This window comes from Eleutherodactylus coqui, chromosome 9, assembly GCF_035609145.1.
Source record: "Eleutherodactylus coqui strain aEleCoq1 chromosome 9, aEleCoq1.hap1, whole genome shotgun sequence".
NCBI classification, from domain to species: domain Eukaryota; kingdom Metazoa; phylum Chordata; class Amphibia; order Anura; family Eleutherodactylidae; genus Eleutherodactylus; species Eleutherodactylus coqui.
The window spans coordinates 164648115-164667871 of record NC_089845.1 but is presented as its reverse complement, the minus strand read 5'-3'; positions in this window follow the sequence as shown (position 1 = coordinate 164667871).

The following is a 19757-nucleotide window of genomic DNA, read 5'->3' as shown; positions in this document are numbered from 1 at the left end:
CTCCCCAAGGCTTTTGCAAGTTTTATGGCTCCCCAGCAAGACTATGTCACAACACCCCAATCAAGACTGAGTCAGAGGGAGCAATGTAAAAAGATGGTGAGGGAGTACATAGCCGATCGTACCACTGTCCTCCGTGATCCCTCAGCTCCATACAACTATTGGGTGTCAAAGCTGGACACGTGACACGAACTTCCGCTGTACGCCCTGGAGGTGCTGGCCTGCCCTGCTGCTAGCATCTTGTCAGAGAGGGTGTTTAGTGCAGCTGGGGGAGGGGGGGGGATCATCATGGATAAGCGTACCCGCCTGTCAACTGCCAGTGCCGACATGCCTATACTCATAAAGATGAACAAAGGCTGGATTTCCACAGACTTCTCTTCTCCATCGGTGGAAAGCAGCAGATACTAAATATTCATTTAGCTGCAACAGGAGAAATATGCATCTTCTCTCTAACCCCAAAAAAGAGGAGAAGTAGCTTGGTCTATCCCTTTCAGATCTTACTCCCCCTCCTCCTAAAACAGCATGTCATAACGCTGAACTGCCAATTTTTCTGCGGGCCAAAAGCCTCTGTTAAAATCCATTTTCTCGAAGGGCTGCCTCCAGGCTTTGTTACAAATTAAGCAACAACAACCTCTATCTTTAAAAAATGTTTAAGGGTTTCACCTACCCTAGGGGTAAACCAATTTTTCAGGGGTACACTTGTACTCTTGGTACTACAATTTTTCAGGCATTCACCTATACTCTTAGCAAAGTAATTTTTCCGGCCTTCGCCTATACTCTTGGTAAACAAGTTTTTCAGCTGTTCGCCTATACTCTTGGTACACCAATGTTTCAGGTGTTCGCCTATACTATAGGTTCATCACCAGTGTTTCAGTGGGTTCACCTATACTATTGCTACAGAAAGGTTTCAGGGGTTCACCTATACTATTGCTACGGCAATGCTTTTCCGGGGTCCGCCTATACACTTGCCACAGAAATGTTCTTCCAGTGTTCGCCTACACTCCTCTACACTCCTGTTTCAGGAGTCCTCCTATACTGTTGCTACAGAAATGTTTCAGGGGTTCGCCTATACTCTTGCTAAAGAAATGTTTCAGGGGTCCACCTATACACTTGCCACAGAAATGTTCTTCCGGTGTTCGCCTATACTCTTGCTACACAAATGTTTCAGGGGTCCACCTATACTCTTGCTACAGAAATGTTACAAGGGTTCGCCTATACTCTTGCTACAGAAAGGTTTGAGGGGTTCGCCTATACTGTTGCTACAGAAAAGATTCAGGGGTTCGCCTATACCATTGCTACAGAAAGGTTTGATGGGTTTGCCTATACTGTGGGTGCACAAAGGCTTTTACAGATTGAATTGGGCAGAAGTGTGGGCAGAGTCCGAGGTCCTGGGCGGGGTGAAACTCTGCCATGCTTGGGCACTCTGATATCTTCATATTTAATACTGTCCCTGAGTTTCAGTGGCTCGCCTATGGTGTGGGTGCACAAAGGTTTCCCATAGCGGTGTTTTAGCTACCTGGCACAAATACACTGAATGACTTGGGTAGGACACAGAAGGCTTTCCCATTGCGGTGTTCAGCTATCTGACACATGCACAGAATGAATTGGGCAGAAGTGTGGGTAGAGACCGAGGTCCTGGGCGGGGTGAAACTCTGCCATGTTTGGGCACTCTGATTTCTTCATGTTTAATACTGTCCTTGGGTTTCATGGGCTCGCCTGTTCTGTGGGTGCACAAAGGTTTCCCAGCGCGATCTTCAGCTATCTGGCACAAATACACTGAATGACTTGGGTAGGGTGCAGAGTGTAGACGGCTTTCCCCTTGCGGTATTAAGCTATCTGACACATGCACAGAATGAATTGGGCAGAAGTGTGGGCAGAGGCCGAGGTCCTGGGCTGGGTGAAACTCTGCCATGCTTGGGCACTCTGATTTCTTCATATTTAACACTGTCCCTGGGTTCCAGGGGATTGCCCATGCTGTGGGTGCACAAAGGTTTCCCATAGCAGTGTTCTAGTTATCTGGCACAAATACACTGAATGACTTAGGTAGGGCACAGAAGGCTTTCCCAATACGGTGTTCAGCTATTTGACACATGCACAGAATGAATTGCGCAGAAGTGTGGGCACAAGGCGAGATCCTGGGCGGGATGAAACTCTGCCATGCTTGGGCAATCTGATTTCTTCATATTTAACACTATCCCTGGGTTCCAGGGGCTCGCCTGTGCTGTAGGTGCACAAAGGTATTCCAGCACGGTGTTTAGCTATCTGGCATAAATACACTGAATGACTTGGGTAGAGTGCAGATGGATTTCCCATTGCATTGTTCAGCTATCTGACATATACACAGAATGAATTGTGTAGGGACATATGGGTTTCCCATAGCTATGTAACTCACTGCACCTTGGGTCACACAAGGTGGAGGCTGGGACCGAGCCTGACCCTGGGCCCACTCACGTGCTTCCCACACAGAGGATTGCGGGCCCTACCTTGGTCACAGTTTCTCGGGCTTATTATGCCACCCCCTCCTCCTGCTTGGGGTCTGGGGACTAGCGATGGTCGGCATGTATTAGCTCTTGTGTTACCACAGTTATCTGAGACACTGGTTTGGACCAATCAAAAGAAGCGTATCTGAATTAATGAGACATTCACAGCAGTACTAGCATCCGAGTCCACTTTATGCCCATGATTGCTGAGGGTGTAGGCAGGGTCCGAGGTCCGGGGGAGGGGGGGGGGGGGGGTTACTGCGCCAGGTTTGGCCTGTGGAATTTCTTCGTGGTTCATCCAGTCTTTGGAGCGATGAAAGGAACCATAACTGATGGCACATTGGGTCAACTAGGTGGAGGCTGGGACTGAGTCTGACCCTGGGCCTGCTCACATGCTTCCCACTAAGAGTATTGCGGGTCCTACCTCGGTCATGGTTTTTTTGGGCTTATTATGCCACCTTCTCCTCCTTTCTTGGGGTCTGGGGGTCAGCGCAGGTCGGCACCTGAGTTCCCTTTATGCCCACGTTTGCAGCTCCTGACAATTTTGTGACGGAGGTGGCACGGGATTGGAATTATGATTGTACGTCAATTTATCATCAATTCTCATCAGCATTGTGGCCTATCGCCCACAATTTCAAAGAGGATCGCTGACAGGCCCTGCCAACCCTCTGCAGTGTGTGTCTCCGGTTCCTCCTCATCCAAGACGCTTTTATAAATAGACATGAGGGTGGCTTGGCTATCAAGAGACCATGTGGCATGCAGGCAGCTGAATGCTGTGCAGGGAAAATTTTGTCTGCGCTGTAGACGCAGGCTCATGCGGGGGGTTGGACAGCAATGCCAGCATGTAACCCAGGAGAAGAGGCAGTGGTGTCACCTGCAGGCAATAATTGTCCTTGGTTGCAGCTAATGTGGTGCTTAGCTAAGATGTGCCAGCATGTGTGCCTTGCTACTTATGGTCTGTCCCAAGTAAATGGTTAGGGGGTGACCACCAGGCGTTTTCCCCCAATTTGGCCTAATAGTGGGACCTGGGAGCCTCAGATGCACGCATGCATGCTGCCCCTGCCGTTCCCTATCTGTTTCTGTGGTGTTTCCATGACTTTCTGATGTTTTCAGGTGTTTCACACAACCTCCCTTATGCGGAGCATCGGTCAGCTTGAAAAGTGCTTGAGTCCCCCAATTGACTTCAATGGGGCTTCGTTACTCGAAATGAGCTTTCAAGCATTACGAAAAGTTCGACTTGAGTAACGAGCACCTGAGCATTTTGGTGCTCGCTCATCTTTAATCACTATTATTGTTTTTATTGTTATTAATGCTGCCTTATAGGGGTTGTACCAAGATTGAGTTCTGTGCCTACAATATACAAGCAGACCCATAAGAAAATGGCACACACTCTCATGTCAAAAAATAGACAAAACGTCATTACATAGTTTTTGTACCATTTTCTTACGGGTCTGGATGTCGATTGGAGGGACAGTTGTTATTAGACACTTTGTGGCTACACCTCACATTCATTTATTGGGTAGCGCCCACCCTACTCTTTTTCAATACTCCAAGATTAACTTCTATAACCTCTCCACAGGATAGATGATAAACGTCTGACTGGTGGGGGTCTCACTACTGAGGCCACTACTGATCCCAAGAACATGGAGCCTGTGTCCACCTCTCTCCCTCAATGTGGGATCACTGCACCCCTTGCAGTCTGGAGATTGAAGTATCAGTGGTCGAGAATGCGTGGTGGTGATGTTTCAGTCATCTGCAATGGGATTGTCGGAGATAGCTGAGCTCTTGAACTCGGCTGTTTCCATCAGCCCCACTGAAATGAAAGAAGTCATACTATGCATTTGTGACCCCTGCTATTACATCTACTGGGCGCACCTCTGCACAGCATGGATGCACTTGTTCCAAAACCAGAAATACTGCGCAGCTGCACACACAGAACACCAAAGGGACAGTAAACTGCATACTGGGCTCACAAACAGACATAACATAAGGACTGACAAACAGCCAAAGCACTCACCTTGCATACCTCCACGCATAACCAGACGGAATAGCTATCATAAGTACGAGGTATTAGTTTGTGGATTTGCCAAGTCAGTTAAGCCAGCAAGCCCTCTTCAAGGGTCCTTGTTGTCTCGCTGGTCCCTGCTCTAACGAGACAACATCCACATGGCATCTGCCTGCATGCAAGGTAATCGTCCCGATAAAGAGGGCCCCACACTGGAACCTAAAAGCCCAACTAGCCCAGAGATGGTAAACGATCCACAGCAGGACAGGACACAGTTCACACCAATACATTAGAGATAGCATGCAACAAAGAACAGGACTGTTCATATGTAATCTCTGGCCACCTTCACAGACACACAAAACACGCCGGTATTCACACACATATACACTGAATATGCCTCCCATAGAAGTCAACAGAATTTATAGAAAAGCATAACCCAGCAAGCTTCACTGTTTCTATAACTCAACAGCTGTGGAAGCAATGCAGCTCACTGTGCTATGCTGTTTCCTTTACTCCTGTTGACTTATATGGGAGTTACAGAAACAGCATAATGATGACTGATTGGCTGTTCCATAAGTCCTGACTACCCATGGCCATAACCTTTCTAGACCATCAGGGCCACAGACAATAAACCCTTTACTTTTTTAGATCACCAGGGCTGCATATAGTAAACCATTCCTTTTTCTAAACTAGCAGGCACACAGATGTAGTACCCCAGAGTTGGGTACTACTGCACTTCTGTGGTTTTTGTAAAGTTCAAATAGTATTTAATATTATGTATGTTAAATATGCAGTGTCATTTGATTTGTTGTGTTTTTCCATGCACCACCTCCTGTTTACTGGCCATGTTATCCAGCCGTTAATGACCTCTGTCACCTAGCAACAGCCGAGGGAGTGGTTCAGTCAGAAAAGGAAGCCTGGGATTGGTGGGCTTAGATTCCTATCAGGAGTAGAGCAGGCAGTTGGGAGTTGGAGATTAGCAACCAAGGGAAGAAGTCGTAAGTCTCTGCCTAGTCATTGCAGAGTATACAGTATGATGGGGAGATAGGATATTAAAAGTGTAAGTACTACCAAGACAAGTAATGCTAGAGAGATAGAGAGAGAGATCAGAGAAACAGAAGAGGAGAAAATAAAGAAAATCAAGTCAGTAATTTCTGTGTCAAGTAATAGTCAAAGTCTAGTAACAGTCCCCTGAGAAAAGTCCAGGAGTTATCAATGTCCACAATCGAACTCTAAAGTTGTCATCTAACTCAAGTAAATCTAATGTGATCTGTGCTTCTATTATCATCTCAAAAATTATTTCTCTCTACTAATAAAAAGTTAAAGTAATTTCATCTAAGGTCTGTTTCCTGGAGTCTCTTCCCATCATCAACATACTGCACTGAGGTACCACACTAATGCTTCAGGAGCAAGGACAACTACCCCCATTATTGTTTAGTTCTCTTTTTGTATTTTTAGTTTTTGTCCGGAATGGGTCACTACCATTCTGAATCTACCCCAATAATAAGCCCTGCCCTGATTTTTCAGGGATGGGGGGGCGGTTAAATATAAACCCCCCACCCAAAAATAAACCCTAGCTACCCTACATGAAAAAAAAAAAAAAACAATACTCACCTAGCAGGCACCTTTCAGGTCCCTCTCGCTTGGCTGTGGCGCTCTGGCAGTCTTCTGTGTTGTCCTCAGTACTGAGAATGCATTCTCTTCCTTCGTAAAGGGGCTTGAATACCCCACCTCCAGCAAGAGTTTGTCGTGTTTGTTTCAGGTATGGCACCTTAAAGGGGTTGTCCCGCGAAAGCAAGTGGGGGTATACACTTCTGTATGGCCATATTAATGCACTTTGTAATATACATTGTGCATTAAATATGAGCCAAACAGAAGTTATTCACTTACCTGCTCCGTTGCTAGCGTCCTCGTCTCCATGGTGCCGTCTAATTTCAGCATCTAATCTCCCGATTAGACGCGCTTGCGCAGTCCGGTCTTCTCCCTTCTGAATGGGGCCGCTCGTGCCGGAGAGCTGCTCCTCGTAGCTCCGCCCCGTCACGTGTGCCGATTCCAGCCAATCAGGAGGCTGGAATCGGCAATGGAACGCACAGAGCCCACGGTGCACCATGGGAGAAGACCTGTGGTCCACCGTGCATGAAGATCCCGGCGGCCATCTTCGCAAGGTAAGTAAGAAGTCACCGGAGCGCGGGGATTCGGGTAAGTACTATCCGTTTTTTTTTTTAAACCCCTGCATCGGGTTTGTCTCGCGCCGAACGGGGGGGCTATTGAAAAAAAAAAAAAACCAGTTTCGGCGCGGGACAACCCTTTTAATGGCTACAATGATTTGAAGTGAGCATTACTGACAAACATCGTGCTGCTACAGTACATTGACATACTCCACTCTGCTACATCTGTACAGGACTAAAGAAAGTCCAACAACTTGCTTCTAAGGGCCCTTTCAGATGACTGTATGCGCAAAAGCACACGCTGAAGCGCAGCATACTTGCACAATGAACAAGGATGCTGAGCAGATTTGTGTGCAGCGGCACATAGTGCTGCTCTTTCTGTGCACCCTGGGCCTGTCAGCATGCACATGCAAAAAAACCCTGCCCAGATTTAAAAGGCTATTCTGCCTAATGAGGTCCAGATGTGTTCTGTTTTTCATTGAATTGCGCAGCATTTAGCGCACCTCCTACAGACCTCTATGGGGACCTTTGCTGCAAAATACGCAGAAAGAGCAAGACCTATTTTTTGCACATGCACAGAATGAGCGCACAAAAAAATGTTCATAAGAACAAACCCATCGACAGCAATGGGATCTATTCACTGCGCGTTGTGCAATATATTGTACGTGTGCAAAAACGTGCACAAATACGGTCGTCTGAAGGAGCCCTGAAGGAAAGAAAATTGACAATGAGGGTCCAATTACCTCGGGCAGAGGCTCTTTACAGCCTGTTCTTGATATGATCTTACGGGCCGCGGCGAGACGCTGAATAAATGCGAGGAGCAGTCAGATGCTTCTAACTAAATCAATCCCGTTCTTACTGACCGCAGCTGATAAAATGTTTCAGTGCCACAAATACTCCAATGTCATTCACTGATACGCTGGAGTCCGGCATCCGTGCCAGCGAGCCGGGGTTGATATGCTGGCACACGCTCGTCCGGAGGGAGAAGCTGTTGGACAGTTAAGGGCATCCATCAGGCAGTTTTTGGCAGGACGCTTGAACTCTTTTGTACATAGATTACCTTTGTTGCAGGATCCCAAATGCCTTTGTGGATGGTTTTTGCTCAGTTACTTTTGAGTTTTAAGACAAGTGCAGAAAAATATAAAAAGTGATATAATTCCTTAAAAATGAGAGCAATCCAAAATGTTGCATTATATGGTGAATGTTATAAAAATAATATGCAGATCTGGAGAATCTATTGAAAATCCTCGATTTAGGAAAGGGGGTTGTATTGAGCAGAGAAAAAATACTTGAAAGGGTTGTGCAGTTGTAAAGTATTGATGGCCCATCCTCATGATGGATCATACAGTGGCGTATACATATACATACAGATGCTATCACAATAATTCACCCCCCCCCCCCATTGCAAATTCAGTTTATTTGCCAAATTTACAGTTAGCCATTTAAAAAAAAAAAAACAATCGAAGAAGAGCAATTTAACACCTTGGTGATGTTGCCTATTTGGGTCCTAAACAAGCAATGAGTTTGAGGATTTTCATCTCCACATTTCAAAAGCCATAACTATTCTTACTTCTCTGTCGCCGCTGCCCTGTGGGGGTGTCATTTTTTTGGTACATATAATGCAGTGTATACATTTTATTAATTTCCTGGGGGGGTGGGGGGGGGGGGGGGCAGAGAGAAAAAACATCAATTCTGGCATGGTTTTTTTTATTATTTGGAGCATTAATCATCCACCCTGAGGCTGCCTTCTCACTTGCGAGAAAATCACATGATTTCTGAGCATTGCGAAAGTGAGTAAAAACACAACATTTTGAAACCAATGATTTTCAATGGTTTTATTCCCGTTTGCGATGTTTTCTGTCCTGAGTTCTTGTGAGATTTGAAAATCGCAGCATTTCCTATTTTTCTGTGTTTTGCTCACCCAATTTAGCGCATCGCAAGTTTGTGTGATGCATTTTTAACATTACAAACTCCTATTGTTTTTCGCCTGAGAAAATCGCAGGCGGCAGCGACGCAAGAGTATTCGCAGAAAAAAGCATGCCTGATGCTGAAAAATCACGTAGACAAATGTGTCCACGAAATGTGGTGAAATCTCAATCGCCAGTGTAAAGAGAAGCCCTGAGTGACATAGTAAATCTATTCTTTTTGTGTTTGGTGCAACTATGACAATGCAAAAATTATATTTTTTTTACAGCTTTTTGCACTTTTGCACAAAAAACCCTCTTTCTTTGCAGTTTTTTTTTTTACATCGCTGCATCGTTTTAGAACTTTTTTATTTTCCCATCTACAAAGCTCGGTGACCGCATGTTTTTTGCATGACAAGCTGTCGTTTTTTGGTACCATTTTTTATTATTTTTTTTTTTTTTTAAACAAAAAGGGGAAAGTGAACAAAAATGATTTTTTTCACCATTTTTGTTTTTTTTTAAATATTTTTTATCTTTCTGCGATGCAATGATTGCATTGATAATACACTGCAGTACTTCTGTTCTACAATCCATTATCACTTCTCATAGTGATCACAGACCATGGCAGGCCAAGAAGTCCTCCATGAACCTTTTACATGCTGTGATCAACATTTTCTTCGAGATTCAATTCAGGTGACTGTGATGGTCACTTTGGGGTCTGCCTGAGATCACTTACCTGTCAGAAGTTCGAATGGCACCTAAGCTTCAGCTTCTTCCCAGAAGGCATGATGTTTTCTCCTAGGATTTCCTGATGTAATCCTTCTTGTTTTCCACTGCATCCCCAGAGGATCACCGAGCGACCGCCAAGCCTCACTGTAGTCAGGAGGTTTTTCAGCTTCTGCTTCATTCTTCCACCTCCAGACATACCGCTGGTCCAGAGGCCCAAAAAGTTCTAGTTTTGTTTCATCACTTCATAGCAAAAAAATCCCCAAACTTCCGTGACCTATTTATATGGTTTTGAGCACATTGGAGCCAAATTTTCTTTTTCTTTGGGACAGTAGATTTGCGCATCTTGGAGTTCAGGCTTGCACCTTAGGTCACACGGATGTGTTTTTGGTTTGATTTTCAGACTGAAAAATGGTCCCAAAACCAAACAGAAATAGCGCCCATTCAATTAAACGGGTGTTTGCACACTAGCTTTTTTACTTGGATTGATGATCCAAGTAAAGAAAACCGCAGCATGTCTTATTCTTGTTCAATTTTTAGACTAGAATAGCCCTTGTCGATGCATCGTGTTCAGCACATCGAACAGCACTCAGATGGGATATCCACGTGCTGTCTAATTCGAGTTGCACCAGAGAATCTTGGCTGCAACTTTTTTCCCGCCGAGTGCATGTACGATTACTGTGCAAACAGAAACCGGATGCCTCAACATCTTGTTGCAGTTCTTTCGCAGTCATTGGAGGGTTTTTGATCACCTACCTCCTCTGGAATCTGGTGGCAGCTGGTAATAGCTTCCTCTTTTTGCTATGTTCGGGTAATATAACCTGTGCTTCCTATAAGTTTGATCTTGTGAACTGCTTCCAGTTGCATTTCTAGGAACATTGAATGCCTTTATATTGTTTTGTATCCTTGTATATGTTTGTACAAGGCAATGATCTCTTCTCTTAACTTTTTGGACCCCTCTCTTGACTAAGTAATATTTCTATCCTGTAATCAAACATCTCAGTCAGAAAAGCCCTCGCCAGTCCAGATATTTCATGTGTTTTATCTCAAGCACACCTGATACAACTAATGGAGGCTTGGAAAGTTGCATCAGGTGTGCTTGAGACAACACCTGAATTCCAAACGTGCAGTTTAAATGGCCACTGGCATATACATTAACTCATTGATGGGAAACTGAATTTGTTGATGACACAAAGCTAGGAGGGATAGCTAACACTGGAGAAGAGAGAGAGAGAGTATTCAAAAAGATCTAGAAAAGCTTGAACAGTGAGCGGCGACTAACCGAATAGTATTTAACAAGGAGAAATGTAAAGTCCTACATCTGGGCAAGAAAACTGAAAAAAAAAACACATACAGAATGGGAGGAATTGAAAAGGATGAAATGGGTAGCGCTCCCAGAAATGGATGGAGAGTATGGTGTTAAGTGAAAGGTATAAAGTACTGTGGAGAGAAAACTCACCCTGTGACGCCGGGCCCGTGTGGTGGGCTCCGGTACGTCAAGATCCGGAATTGCGCATCAAACCACAATGTAGATAAAACTTCTTTACACTGGTCTTTGGAGACATCTCGAGGAGAGCGTCATGGTTGCTCCCAGAAGTGAAAAGGCACACCACGGGATAAACAAGGCAAATAAGTGTAGTACAAAAAATTAACCAGCGCTCCAGTGTTCGGAAAGTAACAAGCAGAGGGTATAGCAATGTATTATGAGATCTAGTTATACCATGTATGTCACTTACTTCACAGGGGTGCTTATTGAAAAGCACCCCTGGGTCCAGGAAAGCAGGCAGAATTCAAACGATGTAATCGGAAATCTTTATTTGCGACGCGTTTCAGCCGAGCTGTCGGCCTTTCTCAAGCATAACAGACATAAAACATGTTGGCAATTTATAGTGCATGCATCTTTAAAGTTAAGGACAATAGGTCATGGCCCACTTAGATGACGTTGTAACATGTGGGCTGAAATACATGGGAAGGATCGTGTGTCAGGAATGGAGCTAAAAAGCTCACCAATGTGTGCATTAATGCCGCTACGTAAACGATAGCGTAGCGTTCAGGGAGTCCTGTAATGGGCGTTATAGTTTGGCATAGTTGCTGTCGCGTCATCAGTATGGGAGGAATTGGGCTAAGCTGCAGCACATGTGAAAAAGACTTGTGTATACTAATAGATCATAGACTGAACATAAGTTCAAGCATATGGAAATGTACAGGGATACATTTCTATAAGTTCTCATTGACTGCAATGTTTTAAAAATGTATGTTAGACTGTTTCCATACAGGTCAGAATAGATAAAATAATGTAGGCTACATTTTTCAAACCCACAAAAAATCTGCATGAAAATGTATGTTAGACTAAACGTGGTCAATCATAAGCCGTCGTGTTACGATCGTGTGGGCAAACTAAGCATGGGGTGCACACGAACGTGACCAAAGGATACGGATGCACACGGGTTTCAGGACAACTGGCCCTGTGCTACAGGGAGGATGGCATGGCCCTACCTAAGCGGGGACATCGCTCCAATAAAGGGCGGCCCAGCGGTCTTCGGATCTGGGCCGTAGCTGATCCTAGGAACCACGCCACCAGAACAGGACACATACACATGCCAGAACAGAGCAACAGGACACACAGAGCAAGAACACACAGCATACAGCAGGCAAAAGGCAACGACTAGTAACAGATAATAAGCTATATATATATAAATATCAGGTATTAGTTGACATTTTGATCAAAACGTGGAAGCTAGCGGGACAGTTCACGGCTCCTGGCTAAACCGCTAGTCCCTACACTAACCAGGAGTCAAGCGGCATCGGACACAGTTCCCACAGCAAGCTGCAACAGGACAGAACAGAACACAGGTCACACAGCAAGCTGCAACAGAACAGAACACAGGTCACACAGCAAGCTGCAACAGGACAGAGCAGAGCACAGGTCACGCTGCAAGATGCAACAGGACTGCTCACCCTGAACACCTGACAAACACTGACAGGAGCTGGGTTTATATGTGAGCAAAGACCCAGGGGATTGGCTAGCAGGAGATCACCACGCCCAGCCAACTCAATCATTTACCACCTGTGGGGCTGTGCTGCTATAAACCCTAGTACTACAGGTCCCAGCAGCACAACGCAAGGGTGTATTCAGACGACCGCATATCGGCTCGGTTTTCACGCCGAGGCGATATACGGTGACCTTATCTGCAGGGGGGGAGGATGGAAGAGCCAGGAGCAGGAACTGAGCTCCCGCCCCCTCTCTGCCTCCTCTCCACACCCTCTCCGCCTCTCTGCACTATTTGCAATGAAAGGAGGCAGGACAGGGGTGGGGCTAAGTGACAATAATTAGCCCCACCCCCGTCCCGCTTCACCCCATTGCAAATAGTGCAAAGGGGTGGAGAGGAGGCAGAGAGGGGGCGGGAGCTCAGTTCCTGCTCCTGGCTCTTCCATCCTCCCCCCCCCCCCTGCAGAGAGAGACTATGTATATCGGCTCGGCGTGAAAACCCAGCCGATATACGTTCATCTGAATCCACCTATTTTGACTATATTTAACCTATTTAAGGCTATGGATGCATGAAACGCTTCATTTTCTCAATTTTTTTTGCATTAAAAACCTGCGTTTCACAGATGAACATCTGCGTCCGCTTATGAGGAATTCTATGTATGGGGTTAAATAATTCCGACATTACAGCAGTCAATAAAGTGACATTTTGTATTGAACCTGGAGAAACCGCTTGTTATATTAGTTGTATCGAACTATTTAAATTGTTCTGGTTTGATTGTTTGTTTATTTTATTAATTGATTTTTTTTTTCAAACAGCTGAAAGTGTAAATTTTGCAAATAAACCCAATCTGCACGGAGGGCCGAATGATTTTGATTGCATTTGTATATACATCGCGAGTTGCAGATACGTTCTGTTGATTGCGCGGGTCGCTCTTTGCTTGACAGCTGTACAACTACAAGGTCTGGACTGGAGAACATCACAGCTACTGGATTTTGTAGGGCTTAAACAGATGGGCATGATTTTGTCTCATTATGCGGCCGTGATAATCCTGGCCGCATAACCGGACGAAACAATTGATTTCAATGATTTCGCTTTTAATAGCGTATTCTCACCCGTTATTACTTGTCCTATATTTTTTCGTGTTAATCTATCTTCCTGCTTTTGTTTTGAATAGTCAAACGAAACCAAACAAACCCGGTTCATGCACTAATAGGATCTGGTGGGGCGAGCGTATTAACATATGCACACGTGGGGTTTTGCCCTAAGGGCTGCTTCACACAGGCATATTTTTCATCAGTATTTTGTGTGCCAAAACCAGAAGTGGAACGTACAGAGAGATTGCATTGCTTCCGTATTTTGGACAAAATGATGAAAAATACCCCCGTGTGAAGGAGCCTTGAGGCTGAATTTACATATGCATATAACAGGTGGCCCTATTGCAAATAAATTTCTTGGCCCAGCCAAATAACTATTGACCCAAACTCATAGCATCGTAGGCACGGATAATCTACAAAAGCAGATGACCAGTTCCAGCGCCATTGTATCTAAGATAAACAGAAAGACCAGATTTTAGCGCGCAAAAGAGCATAAAACGTGTATCACTGAGCAGCGAAAGAACATCTGGTCAGATGGATCCAGATTTCTGTTGCCCCGTGCTGATGGGAGGTCAGAATTTGGCGCAAGCAGCAAGAATCGCTGACCCCTTCCTGTTAGCTGGTTAGAACATGTCAGCACCTCCATCTAATCTGCAGCAACTATAAGCAGCTTCCTGTCCGCAGGGGCCGATATTCCTGCAGAATGATGTCATCATCTAGTGGGATCTACACCGTGACGAATTGCTGTGGATCTGAAGACCAAAGGAGTCCAACGCAACTAGACGAGGGCTAATAAAGAGGCCGTACTTCATTCTTATTTACATAAGAGCTTACTGTTTCTGGACAATCACTGCTCAAAGTAAGGACCCCCCGGACATCAGCCAAGCACTGGGGAGCGGGCAGCTGAAACTACCAATGATCATATTCCTTCAAGAAGTCTGGAGTTGAATCCAGGACAGCTGAATGCAGCAGCTTCGTCATTTATATACATTCGACATTTCACCAGAGCACTGAATCTTAATTTGTCTGATTTATTTCTGGACAAGATGTGCACTTCTTCTTATGTCCACAACTGCTATGGCAACCCAAGGAACCATCAGAGAAATAGCAGATAAAAGTAAGAATCTGAGCATGCTGCTGAGAGAGGAGCCTTGTGTAGGTGGAGAGGTCGGATCACTCAGGTAACCGGCAGGTAACCAGCTGTTGGCAATCATTTTATCTGCTGTAAAGTCTCATCCTATGTTTTATAAAATAACTGAGTTTCTTTCTTCATTTTTGTCTCCAAAGTATTATTCGCCTTTTAACATGCTATAAGTCCCCAAAAATGTCCCAGCACAGGAAGTGTATAAAAGACGCTGTAATATAAACATAACATTTAACGTCCGCACAACTTATCACTCAATTCTTCCAATTCTTTCCTCCGTCTTCCCGTTGCATTTTTTTTATATAATAGGTGAGTTTTATTACTAATTTCTCCCCTTCTTCCTCTCCTCTTCTCTTGCCATCTACTATCACAGAGTAGAACCTCAACAGTCCCCAATCTCAAATGTCAATTTCAATCTGACTCATGTACTAAGTAGTCGATTTAGGCCAGATATCTCCAAGAAAGAGGCCCATGGTTGAAAGTCTTGGGGAATAGATCCATTTTGTCCTTCCTCAGGGCCGACAACTTTTTGTATAGCATCATTCTCGAGGTTCTTGCAATGATTGGGCTAAGTAAAAGAGTAGGTGGAAGTCAATGTAAATTCTGGCAGCCATGTAAATATGTTGCGAGAATTTATGCTATTGGTTGTTAAAGCTGAGGGATTTGTCAGCCAAAAGGCAAGTTGATGGGGAAAGGGGGAATGGTTTACCCAGGACCTTAGATAAAAAATTGGTCACCTGCCTCCGAGAGACTTCACCACCGAACACGTCCACCATGTATAGGATGTCGTTCCCAAAGAGTCGCATCCTCTGATGCAGTTCGGAGAGGTGTTTGGAGAGTATTTGTGGTTTATCGAGTTGACTAGATAGAATCTATGTAGTATGTTAAGCAATGATCTGTCAAGCGTTGGTGGCTACCTTTTGAAATAAATGTACATCGATGTTGCCATCAGAGTAAGAAGAAAGAGATACTTAGGTCTGATTCCCAGAGCTGCATTAATGGCAGTTTAGCTCATGATGGGAGCTGGTTCATGGTGGTGTACATGAGGCATATTGTGTCTGGTTGTAGTGGGGTCTCTCGAAGGCCGTAGGGATAATGGGGGTGTTAAAGGAGCCCACCAAGTATCGAAGAAAGCTGTAGATTTGACACATTTCAAAAAGTGATGTTCTGGGATTATTTTTCTATTACTTGTTGTGGTGTGAGAAGTCTATAATGCAACATGAAATTGTAGTGGCCTAAAACACCTATTTCTGGTCCCTCCCTAATTGTTATACATGGCGTGACCTCTGTGCAGATGCACTGTGCAAACTGTCTAGTCTCTTGTTATGTGTGTTGCACAGCTGCAGCATATGAGAGGTTAATGCCTGCGTGTGGCTGGGATATGTCTGCAAAAGTATCAATTTATGTCCTGTCACATGGTCTGCTAGACATTATAAATGTGAGTGATTTGGATGTGGTAAATAGTGCATCACTGGAGTCTTCCAGAATCTTCAACGGTTAGGAGAAGAGTGAGTGTCAGCCACATTGGGGTACCTTCAACCCTCATGTGATGAAGAGTGATGGAAGAGAAAGAGAGTTTACCTGAGGTCCCCAATTCCAAGAACCATTAGAGAGAGAGAAAGAGAGAGAATGAAGTGAAGTGTATGCCGTGCAGAGATTCAAGTTCTTAACAAGTGAGTGTCTGTGTAGTGTCCCTACCCCCATCCTCCTCTGGAGAGTAACCCTTCAAGGAGTGGTACCTGACAGATAACATGCGCTGCAGGACCGATATCATCCTGAGTTTCCTCCCTGACCTCAAGTCTCCTGTCCTTCCTGCACTGGTGGGTTTTTTTACGCTATGTACTACTAAGCTACAAGTAAAGGTTTGCCAGCCATTCCCAGGGACTGAGGTACTACAAAGTTAACTGTGTGTGGATTTCCTTCATTTCTCTGCCAAAGTTCATTCCGGTGAGTAAGGAACGGTGGCGTCACATGACAATCCTAAAATTCACTGGAAGAGACCTAGTGGTACTCGGGCCCAGGTCGCGTGTGTCCCTCCAAGGAGGAGTCTGGTAAGTGTCATCATTACAAGTGACCACTCTGTCCTCCCAGCTCCTCAGCGTGGGCCTCGTGTCCCGAGAAGTCCTTTAGGACACCACAAAATAACATAATAAAGTGATGCCTCTATTTCACCACCAGAGAAAGCTGTCTTTTTGGGAGCTCAGGGTGAAAGCTTGATTAGGAATAAAAGGTAGAAGAGGAGGGAGAGATGATATCATAGAGTATTTAAGCCAGCTTCTCCTTCAAATCAGAAAAAGGTGGTAGGTTAGTGATAGGTAGCTGTTGAATGGTTCTGGGTTTTATATTTTTGTCCCAGAAAACCACCTTAAGTTCAACCGGGGCCAGAAGAGAAGCTTGCACCCCTAGAAGTCCCGCAAATATGGGAGGAATTTGTGACAACTGAGCTGCTAGAAAGTATTTTCTCAGATTAGGGACTGATAGTCCTCCTACTTGCTTATGGTAATGTATGATTTTTGTTTGATTCTGGTGTAGTGGCCCAGTGGATCCTACAGAACAATCACGCACACTTGTCCTTTCTCACCTGTCTGTTTGATGGCTATGGATACAGAAGGTGCCCTCTGTGGGATAGACCCTGTGTCTCCCCTTCTGCTCTATTGGCTGACAGCCAGGTTTAATCTTACTGGTGCAAAGCCCAAGGGCGGGAAGCAAAGATACAAGTCCTTATGCAAGAGTGCGGGAGTGAGAGGTTATAAAAGGAAGTGATGCAGAGCAGTTAATCAGACTCAGCCAAGAGTGAGTAAGGAGAGGTTGCAGTTCTGTAATCAGAGAGGAGGAGTAATTTAGCGAGCTATCGTTACCCAAGGTAGAGTGTGGTGATCAACCGGCTCCCTTGACATCCCACAGCACTGAAAACAGAAGATCCTTTCTGAGGTCCATCTTCATCTAACAGCGAGTTATGGCTACCCGGTGAAGACAAAACCAGGATTAGCCATACAGCTACTTGTCCCTCTGCTTCATAAAACCCTACAGTCCAATCTAACTAAATTGTTTCATCTAAATTCACTAGTGGGGAAATAGTCTAGTAAATCAATCTTCAGGAAAATAAGAGAGAGCATTGAAGTCAGAGTATCATCAAGTCAATACTGCTGTATCTTGCCTGCTTAGTACTGCATCTTTGTATACCTGATAAATATGTCTACAGAGAATTGTGAAGTTAACCTGTTGTTGCATACACCAAAGTTAGTAAATCTGCTTACTCCCAGGTTGCAAAACTAAATTGGACTTGTCTCCATTATTTCTGCTGCATATCATCCAGAGTGCCCAATTAGAGTGTGGAGTCTTCGTGACAAGGACTAGGCCTTTGGCCATACATACAGTAAGTTTATCGGGGCGTTACACTGGGTCTCTTGTTCCTCCAAATAAAATAGAAGATAAATTGTTAAAATTCCTTCAAGTCAGCAGTGGAGACATCTATGGTCAGACATCTAAAAAGATATAGGAGGCGAAGCAGAGCTGTCATTTTTACTGAATTAATACGACCTATCGATGAACATGTAGGTCGATCCCATCTCATCATCTCTGACTTAAGGGAGCCAAATAATAGGGGGTAGTTCTATTTATAAAGTGCGTTTAGGGAGGAGGTGAGCTTAAGGCCCAGGTAGGTAATGTAGTGTGGGGAGGCTTTGAACCCAAAATTAAGCTTTATGAGTTTCTGCGTGTGTGAGAGAATATTATAGAAGAGGGCTTCTGTTTTATTCATATTTACTATTAGGCCCGAGTATTCGACTAATGAGTCTAGTGTTGCTATTAGGTTTGGGAGGCAGATGAGGGGTCTGGACAGAGTAAGGAGGATATCATTTGCAAAGAGACTAGTTTTGTGTTCTTTTTCTCCCACTGGAATGTCTAAAATATTAGTTTTTTTCTAATTATATGGGACAAGGGTTCCATTGCCAGAGCTGGTGACAAGGGGTAGCCTTGCCTTCTTCCTCTGAATGAGTATTTTATTAGCTGTGGAGCAGGGGACTTTTAGTTATACTTAGAGGGTGGGGTATAAAGAGTGTAGCGCTGTAACATAGGCTCCATGGATGCCTACTTTCTCCAAGATTGTGAAGAGGTAGTCCCAGGACAGACTGTCAAAAGCCTTTTAATATCCAGGGCTGCAGTTACTAGTGTGATTCTATGTGTTTTTGATATATAGTTAAGGTTAAGAACTTTTCTTAAGTTATCTGGGGCCTGTCATGGTGGAATAAAGCTGACCCGGTCCCTGTGAATTAGAGAGGGGAGAAAACTATTTAGATGATTGGCTAGGATGCTCTTTAGAGTTTTAAAGTCCAGGTTTAGTAGCTAAATCAGTCTGTAGTTTTTGGGAGAGGTGTGGTCCTTGTTTGGTTTGGGGATTACTCTTAAGTGGACATTCATAAACTCCTGAGGTATAGTCTTTCTGACTAGTATATCACTGTAGAGATGTGTTAATGGACAAAAGAGGGTAGTGATACATTTTTTATAGTAAAGGTCTGTCAATCTGTCTGGCCAGGACTTTGCCTACTTTTAGGTGCTTAATAGTATCTTCCACTTCTTCCTTCGTGATTTGTGGCTTAAGTGTGAGGTTTGTTACATTGTGAATTTTTTAGAAAGTTTTGGGGGTCGGTAGGGGTTCTTTGAGACCTATACTTGTATAGATTTCTATAAAAGTTGCAGAATGTATGGGTAATTTTCTCCGGGTTCGAGGTGCATGACCCATTTTCTGTTCTGATAGAATATACAGAATTAATTATCTTGTCATGAAGCCAATAGTCTATCGGGTTTGTTGGCTAGTTTGAAGTAGGTGGACTGGGTCTAGTGGAGGACCCTCTCCTCCTGTGAGGTATATAAGAGGTTGAGTTGTATTTTTGTGTTTTAACATTTAATTAATTATAGACTGGGATGCTGTTAGTTGGCTAGCTCCAGCCAGGTGAGGCCTCTCTCCATAGCTATGTGGGTTGTGTGTCTGCATTATTATGTAGTGGCCCAGAGTTTTGGGGGTCCCTCCAGCACCTCAGATTGTTTTATGTTTGTCTTGTATTACTGTCTTAAATGCGGAATGCATCAGATATATGTGTATTAGAGTTTGCAGGCATGAAAAGGTTAATGTCTCGTGTTGTCTGGAAAATGTATCTGTCTAACCATCTATTGGGCTATGTCCACGTGACATGTTGATGTGAGTGAGAGGTGTCTAAAATTAGTTAGAAGTGAGTTGGAGTAGAAAAGAG